Raw genomic sequence first — 21292 nt, forward strand, 5'->3', positions numbered from 1 at the left:
CGCTTACTATGTGCGAAGCACTGTTCTAAGCGCTGAATAATAATAATAATGATAATGGCATTTATTAAGCGCTTACTATGTGCGAAGCACTGTTCTAAGCGCTGAATAATAATAATAATGATAATGGCATTTATTAAGCGCTTACTATGTGCAAAGCACTGTTCTAAGCGCTGGGGAGGACACAAGGTGATCAGGTTGTCCCACGGGGGGCTCACAGTCTTAATCTCCATTTTACAGATGAGGTAACTGAGGCCCAGAGAAGTGACTTGCCCAAAGTCAAACAGCTGACAATTGGCGGAGCCAGGATTTGAACCCATGACCTCTGACTCCAAAGCCCAGGTTCTTTCCACTGAGCCACGCTGCTTATAATAATAATAATAATAATAATAATAATAATAATAATAATGACAGCATTTCTTAAGCGCTTACTACATGCGAAGCACTGTTCTAAGCGCTGGGGGGGAACACAAGGTGATCAGGTTGTCCCACGGGGGGCTCACAGTCTTCATCCCCATTTTACAGATGGGGGTCACTGAGGCTCAGAGAAGTTAAGAAACTTGCCCAAGGTCACACAGCAGACGGGTGGCAAAGTCGGGATGAGAACCCATGACCTCTGTCGCCCAAGCCCGTGCTCTTTCCACTGAGCCACGCTGCTTCTCTAGTACAGTGCTCTGCACCCAGTATTTATTGAGCGCTTTTATTGACCGCATTTATTGAGCGCTGACTTTGTGCCCTGACTGTACTAAGCGCTCGGGAGCGTACACTAGGACAATAAAAAGACACAGTCCCTGCCCACAACGAGCTACTCTCAATAGAGAAGCAGCGTGGCTCGGGGAACGAGAGTCAGAGGTCTTGGGTTCAAATCCTCGCTCTGCCAACTGTCAGCTGTGTGACTTTGGGCAAGTCACTTCACTTCTCTGTGCGTCAGTGACCTCATCTGTAAAATGGGGATGAAGACTGTGAGCCCCAAGTGGGGTAACCTGATCACCTGATCCCCAGCGCTTAGAACTGTGTTTTGCACATGATAAACGCTTAATCAATCAATCAATCGTATTTATTGAGCGCTTACTGTGTGCAGAGCACTGTACTAAGTGCTTGGGAAGTATAAGTTGGCAACATCTAGAGACGGTCCCTACCCAACAGTGGGCTCACAGTCTAGAAGGGGGAGACAGAGAGCAAAACCAAACATACTAACAAAATAAAATAAATAGAATCGATATGTACAAGTAAAATAAATAAATAAATAGAGTAATAAATATGTACAAACATATATTTTGTTGCCTCAGTTACCTCATCTGGAAAATGGGGATTAAGACTGTGAGCCCCCCGTGGGACAACCTGATCACCTTGTAACCTCCCCAGCGCTTAGAACAGTGCTTTGCACACAGTAAGCGCTTAATAAATGCCATTATTATTATTATTATTATTATTATTATTATATATACATATATACAGGTGCTGCGGGGCACAGTCTTTTAGACTGTGAGCCCACTGTTGGGTAGGGACTGTATATGCTTCCAACTTGTACTTCCCAAGCGCTTAGTACAGTGCTCTGCACACAGTAAGCGCTCAATAAATACGATTGATTGATTGTGGGGAAAGGATGGAGGTAAATGGGGGGGATGGAGAGGGGGACGAGGCCATCATCATTATTATTATTATTAATAATAGTAGAAGTACAATGGTACCCACCGCTTGGAACAGTGCTTGGCGCATAATTAGCACTTAACAAATACCAACATTATTATTACTTTCCAGGCGCTGAGTACAGTGCCCTGCACCCAGTAAGCGCTCACTAAATACGGTTGGATTGAATGGAATGGAACTGAATAAATGCGATTGAATGAATGTGGAGAACTACGTATTTATTCTACTTATTTTATTTTGTTGATATGTTTTGTTCTGTTGTCTGTCTCCCCCTTCTAGACTGTGAGCCCGCTGTTGGGTAGGGACCGTCTCTGTTGCCAACTTGGACTCCCCAACGCTTAGTACAGTGCTGTGCACACAGTAAGCGCTCAATAAATACAATTGATTGATTGATACTGTGCGCAGAGTACTGTACTAAGCGCTCGGGACGTCCAAGTTGGCAACATATAGAGACGGCCCCTACCCAACAGTGGCACTTCTAGTCACTCAGTCATTCATTCAATCCTATGTTTGTACGTATTTATCACTCTACTTATTTATCTATTCTATTCATCATCATCACTCGTATTTATTGAGCGCTTACTGTGTGCAAAGCACTGTACTAAGCGCTTGGGAAGGACAAGTTGGCAACATATAGAGACGGTCCCTACCCAACAGTGGGCTCACAGTCTAAAAGGGGGAGACAGAGAACAAAACCAAACATACTAACAAAATAAAATAAATAGAATAGATATGTACAAGTAAAATAAATAAATAGAGTAACAAATATGTACAAACATATATACATATATACAGGTGCAGTGGGGAAGGGAAGGAGGTAAGATGGGGGGATGGAGAGGGGGATGGGGGGAGAGGAAGGAAGGGGCTCATTCATTCAATCATGTGTCTGTACCTATCACTCTATTTATGTATGTATTTTATTTGTACGTATCTGTTCTATTTATTTTATTTCGTTAATATGTTCTGTTGTCTGTCTCCCCCTTCTAGACTGTGAGCCCGCTTGTTGGGTAGTTGATGCCGACTTGGACTTCCCAAGCGCTCAGTCCAGTGCCCTGCACACAGTAGGCGCTCAATACCTCCTTCCCTTCCCCACAGCGCCTGTATATATGTATATATGTTTGTACATATTTATTACTCTATTTATTTATTTTACTTGTTCCTATCTATTCTATTTATTTTATTTTGTTAGTATGTTTGGTTTTGTTCTCTGTCTCCCCCTTCTAGACTGTGAGCCCACTGTTGGGTAGGGACTGTCTCTATATGTTGCCAACTTGGACTTCCCAAGCGCTTAGTACAGTGCTCTGCACACAGTAAGCGCTCAATAAATACGATTGATGATGATGTTGGGTAGGGACTGTGTCTATATGCTGCCAACTTGTACTTCCCAAGCGCTTAGTACAGTGCTCTGCACACAGTAAGCGCTCAATAAATACGATTGATGATTGAATGAATGAATAAATACGACTGAATGAATTTCAGGGCCTCGGAGAAATCCGTGGCTCGCGACCCTGGGGAGGGCGGGGACAACCCCCTCATTTGCATAGGAAAGAATCCCAACTCCAATCCCGGCTTTTTCCTCTTTCCCTCCAGTCGCTCCCTTTCTTCCCACCCTTCTGCTCACACCTCAGGTGCTGCTACCTCAGAGCCCGAGAAGCAGGCGGTAGGCCTCGCCATCCGCCGTCACTCGCCATAACTGTGAAGCGAGGGGCCCGCCCGAGTCTTATAAAGGGCTCCATTTTAAAGGGGAAAGCGGGCGAGCTGAAAGTCTGTTGCCTAGGCTACGAGCGGGGGACGCGTTCCCCGGAAGCGCGCCTAGGGGAAAGTCCCCGGACCTTGGGCAGAGAGTGCCGCGCGCGCATGCGCGTTGGGCCGCCGCCATCGCTCGTGTAGCCCGCCGAGACGCCTCTGCCCGGGGTCGGGTGGTGGCTGAGCGGTGAGCGCGGGGCGGCCTATTCTGTCAGTTGCCATAGTGACGCAGGCAGTGCGCACGCGCGCACTAACTTAACGGGGCTCAATCTCAGCAAGCCCATATTTTTGGCCCTCATGATTTGGCTCCTTTTCCTGACCAACTGAACGCTTTCCTTATCCCTCCTTTTCCTGACACATTGAACGCTTTCCCTATCCCTCCTTCTTTTCCTAAAGCCTTGAATGCTTTCCTTAACCCTCCTTCTTTTCCTAAAGCCTTGAATGCTTTCCTTAACCCTCCTTCTTTTCCTAACACCTTGAATGCTTTCCTTAACCCTCCTTCTTTTCCGGACACATTGAATGCTTCCCCTATCCCTCCTTCTTTTCCTAACGCCTTGAATGCTTTCCTTAACCCTCCTTCTTTTCCTGACACATTGAATGCTTCCCCTATCCCTCCTTCTTTTCCTAACGCCTTGAATGCTTTCCTTAACCCTCCTTCTTTTCCTGACACATTGGACGCTTTCCCTATCCCTCCTTCTTTTCCTTACCAATTGAACACTTTTCTTATGCCTCCTTCTTTGCCTGACACATTGAACTCTTTCCTTATCCCTCCTTTTCCTGACGCATCGAACGCTTTCCTTAACCCTCGTTTTTCCTTATCAGTTGAACACTTTCCTTATCCCTCCTTCTTTTCCTGACACATTGAATACTTTCTTTATCCCTCCTTCTTTTCCTAACGCCTTGAACACTTTTTTTAACCATCCTTCTTTTCCTGACCCATTGAAGGCTTTCCCTATCCCTCCTTCTTTTCCTTACGCCTTGAACGCTTTCCTTATCCCTCCTTTTCCTGACGCCTTGAACGCTTTCCTTCTACTTCCTTCTTTTCCTGGCACCTTGAACACTTTCCTTAACCCTCCTTCTTTTCCTGACCCGTTGAACGCTTTCCTTCTCCCTCCTTCTTTTCCTGACGCCTTGAACGCTTTCCTTCTCCCTCCTTTCTTTTCCTGACGCCTTGAATGCTTTCCTTCTCCCTCCTTTTCCTCATGCCTTGAACGCTTTCCTTTTCCCTCCTTCTTTTCGTGGCGCCTTGAACGCTTTCCTTCTCCCTCCTTCTTTTCCTCACGCCTTGAACGCTTTCCTTTTCCCTCCTTCTTTTCGTGGCGCCTTGAACGCTTTCCTTCTCCCTCCTTCTTTTCCTCACGCCTTGAATGCGTTCCTTCTCCCTCCTTCTTTTCCTGGCTCCTTGAACGCTTTCCTTAACCCTCCTTCTTTTCCTTACCAATTGAACACTTTTCTTATGCCTCATTTGCCTGACGCATTGAACGCTTTCCTTATCCCTCCTTTTCCTGACACATTGAACGCTTTCCTTAACCCTCCCTTTTTCCTCACGAGTTGAACGCTTTCCTTATCCCTCCATCTTTTCCTAACGCCTTGAATGCTTTCCTTATCCCTCCTTCTTTTCCTGACGCCTTGAACGCTTTCCTTATCCCTCCTTCTTTTCCTGACGCCTTGAACAGTTTCCTTATCCCTCTTTTTCCTGACGCATTGAATGCTTTCCCACTGCCCATTCCTCTACGCACCAAGCAGAAATGCCGGAACACTAAATTTAAGGCGTTCAATTGTATTTCTTGAGCACAGAGCACTGTACTAAGCGCTTGAATCAGCTCGCATTCATTCAATCGTATTTATTGAACGCTTATTGTGGGACACTATAACCCAGCCCACACGCTCTGCTCCTCTAAAACCAATTTACTCACTATGCCTCCATCTCATTTCTCTCACCACCAGCTCATACCCTTCTGACCCTTCATATTCATTCATTCAATCACATTTATTGAGCACTTACTATGTGCAGAGCCCTGTACTAAGCGCTTGGAAAGTACAACAGCAGACCACTGCTTGTCCTCTCTTCAAGAAGTAGCATGGATAGTAGATAGAGCACAGGCCCGGGCGTCAAAAGGTCGTGGGTTCTAATCCTGACTCTGCCACTTGTCTGCTGGGTGACCCTGTGCAAGTCACTTGACTTCTCTGTGCCTCAGCTGTGCCCCATCTGGGAGCCCCATGTGGGACAGGGACTGGGACCAGCCCGATTTGCTTGTATCCTCCCCAGCGCTAAGTATAGTGCCCGGCAGACAGGAAGTGCTTCACAAGTACCACAATAATTATTATTCTCTTGAATAATTCAAAATTACATCTCTCCCCCAGGAAGGCCTTCCCTTATCTCCTTCTTCCCGTGTTTCCCCCCACAACTGTTACTTCACCATCAACTAAGCATTTGGGTACTCAACTCCTTAGCCCAGGTCGCACTTACCAACATATCTCTATTCCTTCGTCCTGGAATTGATTTTAACGTCGGTCTCATTTGCTAGATTGTAAGCTCCTTAAGGGCAGGGACCATGTCTACTAAGTCTTTTGTACCCTCCCATCTGTGTAAAGTAAGAACTCAATAAATACTATTGCTTGATTAGTCCTGGAGGGTCTGATCTGTGGTAAGGTTTAAGTCAGATGATCGTTTTGCTCTCAAGAACCTTCTTTTGAAAGGCAGGGTCGAACTGTGACCGGCTGTGTATGGCATAGTGGACAGAGCTCGGGCTTGGGAATCAGAAGGTCATGGGTTCTAATTCCGGCCACACCACTTGTCCGCTGTGTGACCTTGGGCAAGTCACTTCACTTCTCTGTGCCTCAGTTACTTCACCTGTAACATGGGGAGCAAGGCTGTTGAGCCCCATGTGGGACAGGGACTGTGTCCAACTCAATTTACTTGTTTCCACTCCAGCACTTAGTACAAATGCCATACTTATAATTATTTGTACCATATAACAAATAGTTATATCATTTATTGACTTTGGGCAAGTCACTTCACTTCTCTGGGCCTCAGTTCCCTCACCTGTAAAATGGGGATGAAGACAGTGAGCGCCCCGTGGGACAACCTGATCACCTTGTAACTTCCCCAGTGCTTTGCACATAGTAAGTGCTTAGTAAATGCCATCATTATTATTATATCATATGGCATATAACAAATGCCATAATATAATAATTATTATTTTATTATTAGTCCACCCTGCTTCCTCAGTACTGATACTGTGAGTCAAGAGATGGCCAGAACTTGAACCAGGATGGTGACTTTTTGAGTTGAAAAGAAGGGGAAGATCCAGAAAATATTATGGAGGAAAAAATGGCGAGATTTAGAAACAGGCCAAAGTGAGAAGTGAAAAAGAGAATTAAAGATAACAAGGCTGTGAGGGTGGAAGTATTGTAGACTGCGATGGGAAAGTTAGGCGGAGCAGCTGCCAGTGGGAAAAGTTCGGTTTCAAACGTACAGAATTGAGTTTAAAGTGCCGTAACAATGGAGGCAAGAGGAAATACGAGATTATATATCCAGTAGGGACTCACAACGTAAATTTGGGAGACTTCTACCAGGTGCTCCCATTTGCTGCCTAGCCATGAATAATAATAATAATTATTATGGTAATTGTTAAGTGCTTACTATGTGCCAGGGACTGTACTAAGTGCTGGGGTGGATACAAGCAAATTGGGTTGGGCACAGTCCCTGTCCCGCATGGGGCTCACAGTCTCAGTCCCCATTTTACAGATGAGGTAACTGAGACCCAGAGAAGTGAAGTGACTTGCCCAAGGTCACACAGCAGGCAACTGGCAGATCCAGGATTAGAACCCATGACCTTCTGACTCCCAAATCTGTGAGAACGTGGGCCTGGGAATCAGAGGACCTGGGTTCTGGCTCTGCCGCCAGTCTGCTGTGTGACTTCAGGTACGTCTCTTCACTTCTCTGTGCCTCAGTTACCTCATCTGTAAAATGAAGATTAAATCTTATTCCCTTCTACTTAGACCCAGGAACTGTGTCCCACCTGATTAACCTGTATTTAGAACGGTGTTTGCCACATAGTAAGTGCTTAACAAGTAACATAATTATGATTTATTTTTATTAGTAGTACTATTTTTACTATTGAGCACTCACTAAGTGCAATGCACTGTACTAAGCACTTGAGAAATTAGGTACAAGAGAGCCGTTCTTTGCCAACATAGAATTTACCTTCCAGCTGGAGAGATGGATAGTAAATATACAGATAGGTATATCGGATATACTCAATTTGTAAATATTGTAAATATTCTGTGGAAAGCATAGGCTCTATGCTCCTTCTCTTCAGACCACAACCCCTCTGAGATGTTTTGCCTCAGTGGCTCAGTGGAAAGAGCCCGGGCTTGGGAGTCAGAGGTCATGGGTTCTAATCCCGGCTCCGCCGCTTGTCAGCTGTGGGACTTTGGACAAGTCACTTCACTTCTCTGGGCCTCCGTTATCTCATCTGGAAATTGGGGATTAAGACTGTAAGCCCCAAGTAGAACAACCTGATTACCTTGTAAACCCCCAGTGCTTAGAACAGTGCTTGGCACATAGTAAGCGCTTAACAAATCGCATCACTGTTCTTATTATTAATACTGCTTGATTGCCTCATAATGCTTTTTTTTTAAATGAGCAAGAGTAACTCCAGTGACTGGAAGCCCTACCAAGGGAAGGAACACGATGGGCCTTTAGTCCTGGATTCCATTTTGTCTGTCCAAACAGACTCAAAGTGGCCACTCCTCCCCTCCTTTGTTCATCCCATCCAGATGTCTGGACAGGCTGGAACTGTTAATAATAATAATAATAATAATAATGATGGCATTTATTAAGCGCTTACTATGTACAAAGCACTGTTCTAAGCGCTGGGGAGGTTACAAGGTGATCAGGTTGCCAGGAGCTCAACAGGGAAGGAAATAGGGAGCCTATGAGGGTTTTGAGGAGTAGCAAAATAGGCAGCAAAGGATAATAGTATTAATGGTGGAATGTATTAAGCGCTTACTGTGTGCAAAGCACTGTTCTAAGCGCTGGGGAGGTTACAAGGTGATCAGGTTGCCAGGAGCTCAACAGGGAAGGAAATAGGGAGCCTATGAGGGTTTTGAGGAGTAGAAAAATAGGCAGCAAAGGATAATAATATTAATGATGGAATTTATTAAGCGCTTACTATGTGCAAAGCACTGTTTGAAGCACTGGGGAGGTTACGAGGTGATCAGGTTGTCCCACGGGGGGCTCACAGTCAATCCCCATTTTACAGACGAGGTAACTGAGGCCCAGAGAAGTGAAGTGACTTGCCCAAAGGCACACAGCTGACAATAGGCAGAGCCGGGATTTGAACCCATGGCCACTGACTCCAAAGCCCGGGCTCTTTCCACTGAGCCAAGCTGCTTCCTGAAGGATTCTTCAGGAAGGCGGTCTGGGCTCCCAAACTCCAGCCTTCCCCTCTTCGATCAGCCCTGCACTCTGCTGCCCGGTTCATTTTCGCAAAATATTGTCTGGCACAGAGAAGACAAGCCTTAAAACTCTCCACAGGCTATCCGATTCCCTCCACATCTAACGCAGACTGGACTTCCAGGCTCTCACGCGTAGATGCGCACACTCCATTTAAAATTTCCTTTATTCATCTTCCATGCTCTTGTGTTGCCAGTTGCATCTGTGATTTTCTTCCAGCTCCACTCGCCTTCCAGATCTTCCAGACCACAACTCTCCCCTCCTTCAAAAGTTTTCTGAAATCCCATCTCCTCCAGGGGCATTCTCTAGTTAATTTTCTCCTCTCGATAAACTCCAAACTACGTCATCCCCTGGGTACTCTCAGCTAAATGTACCAGTTATGTGCATATTGAATTGGATATCGATCGATCTATGGCATTTATTGAGTGTTTACTGCGTGCGCTTGGGAGAGTATCAATCAATCAATCAATCAATCATATTTATTGAGAGCACTGTACTAAGCGCTTGGGAAGTACAAGTCGGCAACATATAGAGACAGTCCCTACCCAACAGTGGGCTCACAGTCTAAAAGAGTACAACAGAGTCGATAGACATGTTCCCTGCCCAAAAGGAGCTTACAGTCTAGACAGGGAGACAGACATTAATTATAATTTATAATTAATATAAATAAATTAATTACAGATATGTACGTAAGTGCTGGGAGCTTGCAAGGGGTGGGTTTGGCAGAGATTTTCTTCTGTCCTCCATGTGTGTTTGTGTGAAGCTGTATGCCAGCTTTGTACAGCTGATCGCTTTGTCAGTGGGATAATTAGTCAGCTATAGTGAGGTCAACAGCATACTGACGAGGGGTGGGACATCCTACAGTGCAAAGTAATCCAAACCCAAAGATTAACCATCCATTTTCTAAATGAAATATTAGGAAACACGAGGATTAGACGAGCAAATCCAATTATTCCCGGAATCTTTTCCAGGACCCAGGAGGGATTCAGGTCTCACACTGTTGGTGTTCGAGCTGCCGCTGTTAACCTTGTGAAGCAGCAGCGCCCCCTAGTGGATAGAGCGTGGGCTTGGGAGTCAGAAGGTCATGGGTTCTAATCCTACCTCGGCCACCCGTCTGCTGGGTGACCTTGGGCAAGTCACTTCATTTCTCTGGGCCTCCGTTACCTCCTCTGTAGAATGGGGATTGAGACTGTGAGCCCCACATGATGATCTTGTATCTACCCCAGGGATTAGTACAGTGCCTGGCACATAGTAAGTGCTTAATGAATACCATAATAATAATAATAATAATAATAATAACAATAATAATAATAATAATACATTATTATTATTATTATTATTAGAGGTCTTGGTCTCAGGAGGGGCGACAGTTTTATTATATTATTTATTATTATTACTATATTATTATTATAGTGCTTAACGAATACCATAATAATAATAGTTATTATTATTATTATTATTATTATTATTATTTGAGGTCTTGGTGTCAGGAGGGGCGACAGTTTTCTTTCAGTGAGATGTAGATCCAGGAGTTCAGGTTCCGGCATTTGGTTAGTGGTCAGGAGGATCCAGAATGGTCCTTTCCCCTGAGGTGTCAGGGTGTCCTTTTGTTTATAAACCTTGAAGTGTAATAATAATAATAATAATAATAATAATAATAATAATAATAATAATAATAATAATAATAACATTTATTAAGCTCTTATTATATGCAAAGCACCGTTCTAAGCGCTGGGGAGGTAACAAGGTGATCAAGTTGTCCCACGCGGGGCTCACAATCTTAATCCCCATTTTAATCCCCATTTTAATCCCCTGGAGAAGAAGCGTGGCTCCGTAGGAAGTGGCTCCGTAGGAAGAGCCCGGGCTTTGGAGTCAGAGGTCATGGGTTCAAATTCCGGCTCTGCCGTTTGTCAGCTGTGTGACTTTGGGCAAGTCACTTCACTTCTCTGGGCCTTGGTAACGTCATCTGTAACATGGGGATTCATTCATTCATTCAATCGTATTTCTTGAGCGCTTACTGTGTGCAGAGCATTGTACTAAGCGCTTGGGAAGGACAAGTTGGCAACATATAGAGATGGTCTTTACCCAACAATGGGCTCACAATCTAGAAGGGGCAGACAGACAACAAAACAAAATAAATTAAGATTGTGAGCCCCACGTGGGACAACCTGATCACATTGTATTCCCCCAGTGCTTAGCACATAGTAAGCGCTTAACAAATACTATTATTATTATTATTACAGGTGAGGTAACTGAGGCACAGAGAAGTTAAGTGACTTGCCCAAAGTCACACAGCTGACAAGTGGTGGAGCGGGATTTGAACCCATGACCTCTGACTCCAAAGCCCGGGCTCTTTTCACTGAGCCACACTAATGTACCCATTACTCTGCTTGTAGCGAATGGCAGGATGAGTTGGGTTCCTCCAGGAGGGCCTCCTGGGTCTAGGTGTGATAAATCCAAATGCATAGTGTCAGCTGTGACCTTGGACAAGTCACTTAACTTCTCTGTGCCTCAGTTTCCTCATCTGTAAAATGAGGCTTAAGATGTGAGCCCCACACAGGATAACCTGATTACCTTGTATCCATCCCAGTGCTTAGAACAGTGCTTGGCACGTCATAAGCACTTCACAAATACCATTATTATTATTATTATTCAATTAGAGAAGCAACGCGGCGTGTAGATAGAGCAAGGGCCTGAAGAACCTGGGTTCTAATCCTGACTCTGTCACTCGTCCGCTATGTGACCCTGGGCAAGTCGCTTCACTTCTCTTTGCCTCAGTTACCTCATCTGTTAAATGGGGATTGAGACTGTGAGCGCCATGTGGGACAGGGACTCTTCCAACCCAATTTGCTTCGAGAAGCAGCATGGCTCAGCAGAAAGAGCAGGGGCTTTGGAGTCAGAGGTCATGGGTTCAAATCCCAGCTCTGTCAGCTGTGTGACTTTGGGCAAGTCACTTCTCTGTGCGTCAGTTACCTCATCTGTAAAATGGGGATTAAAACTGTGAGCTCCCCATGGGACAACCTGTTTACCTTGTAATCTCCCCGGTGCTTAGAACAGTGCTTTGCACATAGTAAGTGCTTAACAAATACCATTATTATTATTATTATTGTGCCCCCCCGCCCTGTGCTTAGTACAGTACCTGGCACATAGTAAGCACTTAATACCACCATTATTATTATTATTTAATTAGTGACCTACGGTAATCTAACAGCCAATCATACAAGCTGTATATTTTGCAAGATTGGTGGGGGAGGAAAGGCAGGAATCTTCGAAGAGCATTCCAAAAGCATTTCACGTGGGCTCAGACCCGTTTTTCTCTTGCCACAGGCTTCCATGCTCCTAACAGCCAGAGGTAATCCCTGTGGCCATTTTAGATTCACTTCAGCCCCAATTTTTGCCAATTCGCTTTTCAATATTCCATTTTGTCTTTCCACTGCCCCAGAAAAATTCGGGCGATATGGACAGTGGAAGTTCTGTTGCATTCCAAGAGCCCAATATGCCTCTTTCATAATGTGTCCCTTGAAGTGCATTCCACAGTCACTATTGATTTTTAGTGGAATTCCAAACTGAGGGATAAAACCCTTTAAGATGTTTAACTCCAGATCTAGTGTCAGCCTTTGCACATGGGTATGCCTTCGCCCATTTGGAAAAAACATCAAGAACGATGACAACATTAATAATAACAGCATTTGGACCGCTTAAGTGGTCATTGGATATTTACAGTGTCCCCAGCAAGGCGGATGAGCGGCTTTTCAGACCTTCTGTGTTTTCCTAGCACTGTACCGCTGACAAATCCATCAAGAGCTGCTATATATTGTGCTGCACCCTTGGGAAATGAGGGAGCAAACCAAAGCTTTATCACAGATGCAAATCATCCCCGCTTTGCTCATGGCTGAGCCAAGTGTGGGAATACGAGAAAACGGGCTTTCGTTGTTTTAACCCTTAAACCTAGTAAACATTTTATATCAAAGACTATTTGAACCTAAAGATCAATGTAATAAACAAAGATGAACAGATTAAACCCCATTTTAATACACTTAATCTTCAGCAATTAAATCTCTCCCTTGTGTGCAGCTGGCCTCTTATCACAGACATCTTAAGAATAATGGCTGACAAAGTTTCTCAGCCTAATCCTAGTCCAGTTAACCCTTAATCATCGTTTGGAGAGCTGGGGCTTTATGTGGGCCTAAAATTCCCTGCCAGATAAGATGTTCCCCTCCCGGATCCTTTCCCAAGAAATTCGTGCAATCCGGTAGGCCTTTCAGCATGTATCTAACACGGATTCCTTAGGTTCCCTTCCATTTGGTAAAAAATCCATATTTAATTATCATTCCAATTTCTCCTTTTCCAATCTTACTATTACCCTTATACCCAGAACAACATTTCTTTACGACAGATTTCCATATTCCAATTTATCCAAAAGTTATACAAGAAAGGAACACGTTTTCCTTATTTTTTCCCACCACACAAGCTCTTAGTACAGTGCTCTGCACACAGTAAGCGCTCAATAAATACGATTGAATTTAGTTCTGTAGTGCATGAATAAAGGTGAGTTTCCATGTTTAAAGCATCATGTTCATACAAGCCGAATATAAAGATGACAGTTTGTATTCAACTTGCTTATATACCTCTTTTACCGAGTTAACAAAATCTATTTAGCTGATAGTGTAGAATTTCTGATACAGTAAATAAATCACCACCTTTATAGGCTTTCCTAGCTTGAAAGACCAATCGCAGATTCACCTCTCCCATTTATCTTCTTTACATTTTCACACTCGATCAGTTGAAAACTAGCTTTCCCAACAATGACATCCGTACTTCACAATAAAGCAACTTAACCATTTGCTTGAGGGAGGAGTCTTCCCTCAAATTTTCTCTTTGATCTTCTAAACCGATAGCTCCAGCTGGCTATTTTATTTTTAATTCCCCAAAAGTCCCTGAAAAAGGTTGGCTAGGTTCCTTGCCCCCTGCTTCAGTTGCAGATTCCCTGAAACTAACTGGATGATTTTAAGAATTGCTGAGAAACTGGGAAACAGCTTAGAAACCCCAAACCAATAAATCGAGTCTCACTCTGTGAAGCTACCCAAATTGTGTTAGAAATTTCTTCCCACAATACACATTAGACATTTTCACAGTGCTGGCCACTGCGTCTAAACACAATCCATTATACAAACACTCTTACAAAGACAAAGACACAATCCCAACAATGCCATATGCTGCTTATGGAAGCAGTGTAGCCTAGTGGAAAGAACGTGGGCCTAAGAGTCAGAGGAATCGTGTGCTCATTCCAGCTCTACCATTTGTCTGCTGTGTGACCTTGGGGAAGTCACTTCACTTCTCTGGGCCTCAGTTCACTAACCTGCAGAATGGGGATCCGATAACTGTCCTCCCTCCTACCTTAGACTGAGCCCCATTTGAGACCCGATGATTTTGTATTTAACCCAGCACTTAGTGGAGAGAGCACAGGCTTGGGAGTCAGAGGGGGTGGCTTCTAATCCCACCTCCGCCACATGTCTGCTGTGTGACCTTGGGTAAGTCACTTCACTTCTCTGTGCCTCAGTTACCTCATCTGCAAAATGGGGATTAAAAGTGTGAGCCCCACCTGATCACCCTGTATCTACCCCAGTGCTTAGAACTGTGCTTGGCACATAGTAAAACAGATACCATAATATTAATAATAATAATAATAATACAGTGCTTGACACATGGAAAGGGCTTAACAGATACCACAAATACCACAGTTATTATTATTATACAGCCTTTTCCACACCTTAAAATAGAATCCAGTTGTTATCCAGTCAGCTTCAGGGTAATTAATATATACCATAATATTAATAATAATACAGTGCTTGACACATGGTAAGGGCTTAACAAATGCCACAAATACCACAGTTATTATTATTATACAGTCTTTTCACCACCTTAAAATAGGATCCAGTTGTTATCCAGTCAGCTTCAGGAGCTACTCTTCATTTGGCTGAGGCTAAGAGGAGCCCCTAACACTCTTCTTCCAGGGAACTGTCGGTCTCAAGTAAACACTGATCATTCATGAGATGCTGGTTTGGTGCCTGCAACTTGAACTTGGTTAGTGCCGATTTAAATATACGCTTCCATCCCACAAGAACCGCAGATGTGTTCCCATACAAAGGACAGTTTACAGTTTGGTCATTAGTTGTCCAAAGGTCTCACTGGGTCCCTTTCTGCCATTCTGGGGTGTAGGGGGGAGCCTGGTCAATGGGCTTGGGGGGCAGCAGTTCTGGGTCCAGTGAAGGGTCAAAGGAGTTGTCGAAGAAAAAACTTCATGGACTCGGTGTTGTGTTCAAAAGGCTAGGTCAGAGACAAATTAATTACTACTGATGCTCTTCTAGACTAATAGGGAGTGATGATGGATGGGCAGCTTCCTCTACCAGTCAACTCAATTTCAGGCAATGCTGATTGTCTTTACATACAGTTGGTATAGCATCCTAGCTTCACAACTGATCCAAGAACACAATACATGGTATACACGCCTTAAGTCAAACGGCAGTATATTCTACTTGGGGTAAGTACCGCATTATACATGATTTGTCTGATCTCTTGTCCGTTCGCTGGGAGTTTCCTCCAATCCTTCAGTTCCTTAGCTACCTGGGGTGCTAACTTTTGCTCCAGAATGGCAGCCTATTTTCTTTTTTCCTGCAGCTGCCTGCAGTACAGTCACCAATAATCTCAGCAGTGTAGCTTTCCCTTTCCCTTTCTTAACCTTACTCGCATTGCTCCATTTGCAAAATTCTTCTCTTTATTCCCCCAGTTCTGCACAGGGGGCAATTACCCAACCCACATCCCATCGAGGGATCTTCTCCTTTCCTTTTCTAGGTGTGTGAGCAGCGCGTTGGTGTCGTTCTGTCCAGAGATTCCCATTCTCGAACAGTGCTCAGCGCTTAGAACAGTGCTTTGCACATAGTAAGCGCTTAATAAATGCCATTATTAAATTAAATTAAATTCTCATCGCCGACTCTGTCGCCAGCCGATTAGACCTGGGTTCCGAGATACCAGTTACGCCTGCCGGCGTGAGCCAGGGGCTAGACAGAACTGGCCCGAGATGTGTTTTAAAATAAGAATCTTGATCTTTCATCTTCTCCTGGATTGTGAAAATCTACAGAGCTATTTAGTTGGGTTGAGGTGGATTTTTACGGGGGCGACGGTCGGAATTTGGTCAACCTCATTGGCGTGTTATGACTCTGGGAAGCGGGGAACCTGGTTCAGAAGGACCTTCTCCCAAATCAGTGTAGAGGAATGGGATGAGTCCAGTATTGTCTTATGCTGTCGAGTCAACCCCAAGCCATAGCGATGCCATGCACACATCTCTTCCAGAATGCCCCACCTCCACCTGCAGTCATTCTAGTAGTGTATCCATAGTGTTTTCTTGGTAAAAATACAGAAGAGGTTTACCATCGCCTTCTTCCATGCAGTAAACTCGAGTCTTTGCCCTCAACTCTCTCTTACGCCGCTGCTGCCCAGCACAGGGGAGTTTTGACTTGCAGCAGATTGCCTTCCACTTGCTAGTCACTTGCCCAAGCTAGGAATGGAATGGCTATGCCTCTGCTTGACTCTCCCTCCTGTAGTCGAGACTGGTAGAGTAATGGAAACTCTCCAGGTGCAACCCTGAAAGGGAGCCCCTTCCTCTACCTCAGTTAGAATCTCTACCCTTCCCTGCCTTTGAAGCCGTTGGTAGTTTTGTTTTCGGAGGGCCCTAAGTCTGCCCTCCGGCACATCCTTCTTTTTCTCCCGACGGGCCAAACATTCAGGACACGTCACTCTGCTCCTCCAAAAACTCCATTGGTTGTCCGTTCAGCTCAGCATAAAGCAAAAACTCCTCACCATTGGCTTGAAAACAGTCCACCATCTCACCCCCTCCTACCTCACCTCGCTTCTCTCCTTCTACAACCCAGCCGGCACACTTCGCTCCTCCACCGCTAACCTTCTCACCGTGCCTCGGTCTCACTTGTCTCCCCGCCGACCCCTAGCCCACATCCTGCTTCTGGCCTGGAGTGCCCTCCCTCCTCAAATCCGACAGACAATTAATCTCCCCCCATTCAAAGCCTTATTAAAGGCACATCTCCTCCAAGAGACCTTCCCAGACTAAGCCCCACCTTTCCTCATCTCCCACTCCCTTCTGCTTCTCCCTAAATTTTTTCCTTTGCTCTTCCCCCCCTTCCTGCCCCACAGCACTTATGTGCATATCTGTAGTTTTCTATATTTGTATTCATGTCTGTCTCCTCCTTGTTGTGTGCAGGGAATTTGTCTGTGTATTTTTGTATCGTATCTTCCCAAGCTCTGGGTACAGTGCTCTGCACACAGTAAGTGCTCAATAAACACAACTGAATGAATGAACAGTGGTTGACTCCAGCCACTCACCCGTCCAATGGTTTCTTTTGCCACACAAATCACTCACGCTTCTCGTGCTTACTGAGTTGGGTTCTCAGAGACTGAATGTCTTTCAGATGATGATGATGATGGCATTGATTAAGCGCTTTACTATGTGCCAAGCACTGTTCTAAGCGCTGGGGAGGTTACAAAGGTGATCAGGTTGTCCCACGGGGGGCTCACAGTCTTAATCCCCATTTTACAGATGAGGTAACTGAGGCACAGAGAAGTTACGTGACTAGCCCAAAGTCACACAGCTGATAATCGGCGGAGCTGGAATTTGAACCCATGACCTCCAACTCCACCTTTGAGACCATTTGCAGGGCACTCTGTTTTGTTTGCAGTAACTGATCTTTCCCCAGTCCATCTTTCTTGGGCATACTTTGTCAATTGGGTTTACTAGTTTTCACCTAGCCTAGATTCAGGGGGTCCTGGGCCCCTTCCTGGACATTCCGCTTCCTTGTATAGGTGATCCCATCTTTTGGAAGGTAAAATGGCCCTAATAATCGATTCACGTCTGTCCAGGTGGGGTAATATCAATCTATCATTGTTTCTAATTTTTCCTTGAATTTTTTTGGTTCTTCCCTTACGTTGGGAAATTCCTTAAGATTACAGAGGTCTCCAGGGGTCCAGGGAACATGGATGGTGACCAATCCTTCTATCTGCCTGAAAGCGGCTTCTACTGTAGCTTCTGTAAGGCTCCTTGTGTGTCCAGACAGAGATGAGAACGTCAGAGGATTTTCTTTCTTTAGGTTTTCAGCAGGAGGGGGAAAAGGTGGGAGGTTAACTAAGACCTGCCCCACCAAATCCAAAATGTCTCCTATCACCTCTAATTCATCCCTTCCTTCTCTGATTCTGGGCTCAAGGGGGTAAAGAGTGGCTGAGGGGATTTAGTGCAATTAACTTTTTGAGAATTCTGCTATAGGGTTTGAACTTGGGCTTTTAGTTTCTCCTGAGAGTCCTTAAGACTTCTGACTCGAGATTCTTGGCACCTTTTGGAAGTTTCACCGTACCAATCAATATATGAATGCCACTGACCTTGGTCAATCTTACTTCCTTTACACACTACTGCTCTGTGGAGGTGAACTAATTTATCTAGATCAAAGTTTTCTTCTATGGGGAACTGCCTGGTAGGGTCATCCCTGGGTAGAAAAATTCCAGTTATCTAAGAACTTGCGAGTTTTTGGTGCATAATGAATGGACATATAATTGGTTGGAGTTCCCTTCAGCGGGAGAGATACCTCTTTCCCATTTTCTAGGACTAATGTCCTGCACCCCTATGATTAGGAGGGAGATGGGGCCATAACTGGAGGGAGCAGAGGGGTCCACGGAGGGTTTTTTTTTTAAATAAGGGAGACATGGGCATGTTTGAAAGCAGTGGAGAAGAAGCCACTGGAGAGTGAACGGTTGAAGATGGCCATTAGGGAGGGAAGAATAGAGGGGGCAAGTGTTTTGATAAGGTGTCAAAGAATGAGCAGGTGGAGGGGGTGGATTTTGAGAGAAGGCAGGAGATCCCTTCTTGAGATACTGCTGGGAAATATGGGAGAGTTGAAGAGGGGGCAGGAGCGGGGAGGGACTGAGGAGGGGAAGGGGAGATTTTAGGATGAACACTCCTGATAGTGATCGCCCTAGTCAAGATTAGCTCCACGCAATACAGGGTTTCCATTTATATAGTTGGTACCATAAGCACACTTGATCAGAGAGCACAAAACATGATCCATACTTTGAGACAGGCAGCAATAAATTCCCATTTGGGCAATTTTCTGGCCCTGCTTTGTTCTCCGGGTGATCAAATACCACTGATAAACTGGCCAGGGGTCCTCACTTTGCTAAGGGAGGAACAATTTCATCCAATCTTGAGTGGATGTGCTGATCTCTCCGATTAAACATAAAAAATGGACCAAAAGGGGCGGGATTATGTGGTGTGCTCAGCTTGAGTTTCCAGCTTTGAGACAATCGAGAGAACCTAGAGGCCAAACAGCTCAGAGGGGAAGGTGGGAACAGAAAGGGGCAAATGCAAGACCCTGACCACTGTGTTTCCACATATTCCCTGCCCTGGAGGGAGGCAGGGAAGAGAGTGGCACCGAGCAAGCCTCTAGTGAAATAATCAGTTCCTCCGCTCAGTTTCTCAGAGCCTGGGCCCATTGCAATATCAGGTTTAGCGTTTGGGTTCGGCAGGGATCTGGCAGGGACACTGAGAGTCCACAAAGGGCGGGGTAGGGGGATAACACAAAATAACAACTGCAGGAAGATTATCTTTAGCAAAAGAGCAGTCATCGCAAGGAGAATAGGGGATAGTTTTCAGCAAACGGGAAGACAGAGGAACAATAAAGCTGAGAGAAAGTGGGAAGAGAAAACCCCCTGTCCGGTTGGACAGATACGGGGGTTCTCCAGGTTCAGAAGTCATGCCAGCTGAACCCCTGGTGACCCCCAGAGAGAGGACCGGATTATAGGGACTCCAGGCCTTTGACAGGCCTGACAAATTCTGGATGAGGAGACACACATGATGTCAAATGGGTTATGTGTCCTGTCGGTCTGCCTCTTCCATGTTTTTCCCGGACGTTTCCTAGCACTATTGTCTTCTCCAGGGAATTAGTCCTCCTGATTATGTGTCCAAAATATGCTAATCCAAGTTGAGTCATTTGGTTTAATTTGCCCTAAAATCCATTTGTTTGTCTTTCTGGCAGTCCGTGGTATTCGCAAAAGCCTTCTCCAACACCGCGTTTCAAAAGAATCGATGTTCTTTCTATCCTGTTTTTTGCACCGTCCGGCTTTTGGATCCATACGTTGTCACTGGAAATACTGCAGAGTTGACAATTTGTATTTTTGTGGCATCAGCACATTTCGTGACTTTTTCCAGGCTCTTCACAGCTACTTTAAGCGCTTAACAAATACTATAATTATTATATCTGTAGTGAATTTATATTCATGTCTGTCTCCCCCTCTAGACTGTAAGCTCACTGTGGGCAGGGAATGTTTCCGTTTATCGTTCTGTTGCACTCTTCCAAGTGCTCAGTACAGTGCTCTGCACTCAGTAAGCACTCAATAAATACGATCGAATGAATGAAGGAACCCAGGTCCACTAACTTTTAGGTTCTTGCCTCCTGCCTCTCACCACCCCAGTCCATACTTCAGTCTGCTGCCCAGATCTTTTTTTACAGAAACATTCAGTCCATGTTTCCCCATGCCTTAAGAGCTTCCAGCGGTCGCCCATCCACCTCCACATCAAACAGAAACTCCTTACTGTTGGCTTTAAAGCACTCAATCTCTTTGCCCCCTCTTACCTCAACTCGCTACTCCCTTACTCCAACCCAACCGGCATAATTTCGCTCCTTTAAAGCCAACCTACTCAATGTGCCTCCATCTCATCTATCTCACCTCTGACCTCTCGCCCCTGTCCTGTCTCAGGCCTGACAGACAATCACTCTCCCCTCAGGCCCACAGCACTCATGTACATATCCATAATTTATTTATTTATGGCTCCCTGTCTAGCACTTATGTACATATCCATAATTTATTTATTTATGCCTCCCTGTCTAGACTGTAAGCTCACTGTGGGTAGGGAACATGTCTGTTACATTGTTGTGCTGTGCTCTCCCAAGTGCTTAGTACAGTACTTGTACTTCCCGAGTGCTTAGTACAGTGCTCTGCACACAGTAAGTGCTCAATAAATACGATTGAATGAATGAATGAATGAATACCCTGCACACGGTAAGTGCTCAATAAATATGATTGATTGGTTGACTGATTCAAAGGCCTTCTAAAATAGCATCACCTCCAAGAGGCTTTTTCCTGACGAGCACTCATTTCTTCATCTCCTACTTCCACATCAGTTACACGCTTGGGTTCTCATCCCGTAAGCACTTGGGTACTTCCCCCAGTAGCGGTTATGTAAAGAGTTATGTATATTTTTAAACTCGGTTGCTTTCCCCGATTTACAATTTATTTTGGTATCTTTCTTCCCTGCTAGATTAAAAGCTCCTCAGGGTAGGGATCATGCCTACTAACTCTATGGTACTCTCCCAAGGGTCT

The 21292-nt window shown here is 45.0% G+C and overlaps 1 non-coding gene across 1 annotated transcript; it reads right to left on the reverse strand.

Annotated features, from left to right (window-relative positions):
* Positions 1 to 16369: 16369 nt before the first annotated feature.
* On the reverse strand, positions 16370 to 16508 carry LOC119922918. Its single transcript, XR_005448739.1, has one exon. It is a non-coding gene; the product is annotated as a small nucleolar RNA SNORA7 (small nucleolar RNA).
* Between the last annotated feature and the right edge of the window lie 4784 nt (positions 16509 to 21292).

The sequence above is a fragment of the Tachyglossus aculeatus genome, unplaced genomic scaffold (genome assembly GCF_015852505.1).
Source record: "Tachyglossus aculeatus isolate mTacAcu1 unplaced genomic scaffold, mTacAcu1.pri scaffold_12_arrow_ctg1, whole genome shotgun sequence".
Classification (NCBI taxonomy): Eukaryota; Metazoa; Chordata; class Mammalia; order Monotremata; family Tachyglossidae; genus Tachyglossus; species Tachyglossus aculeatus.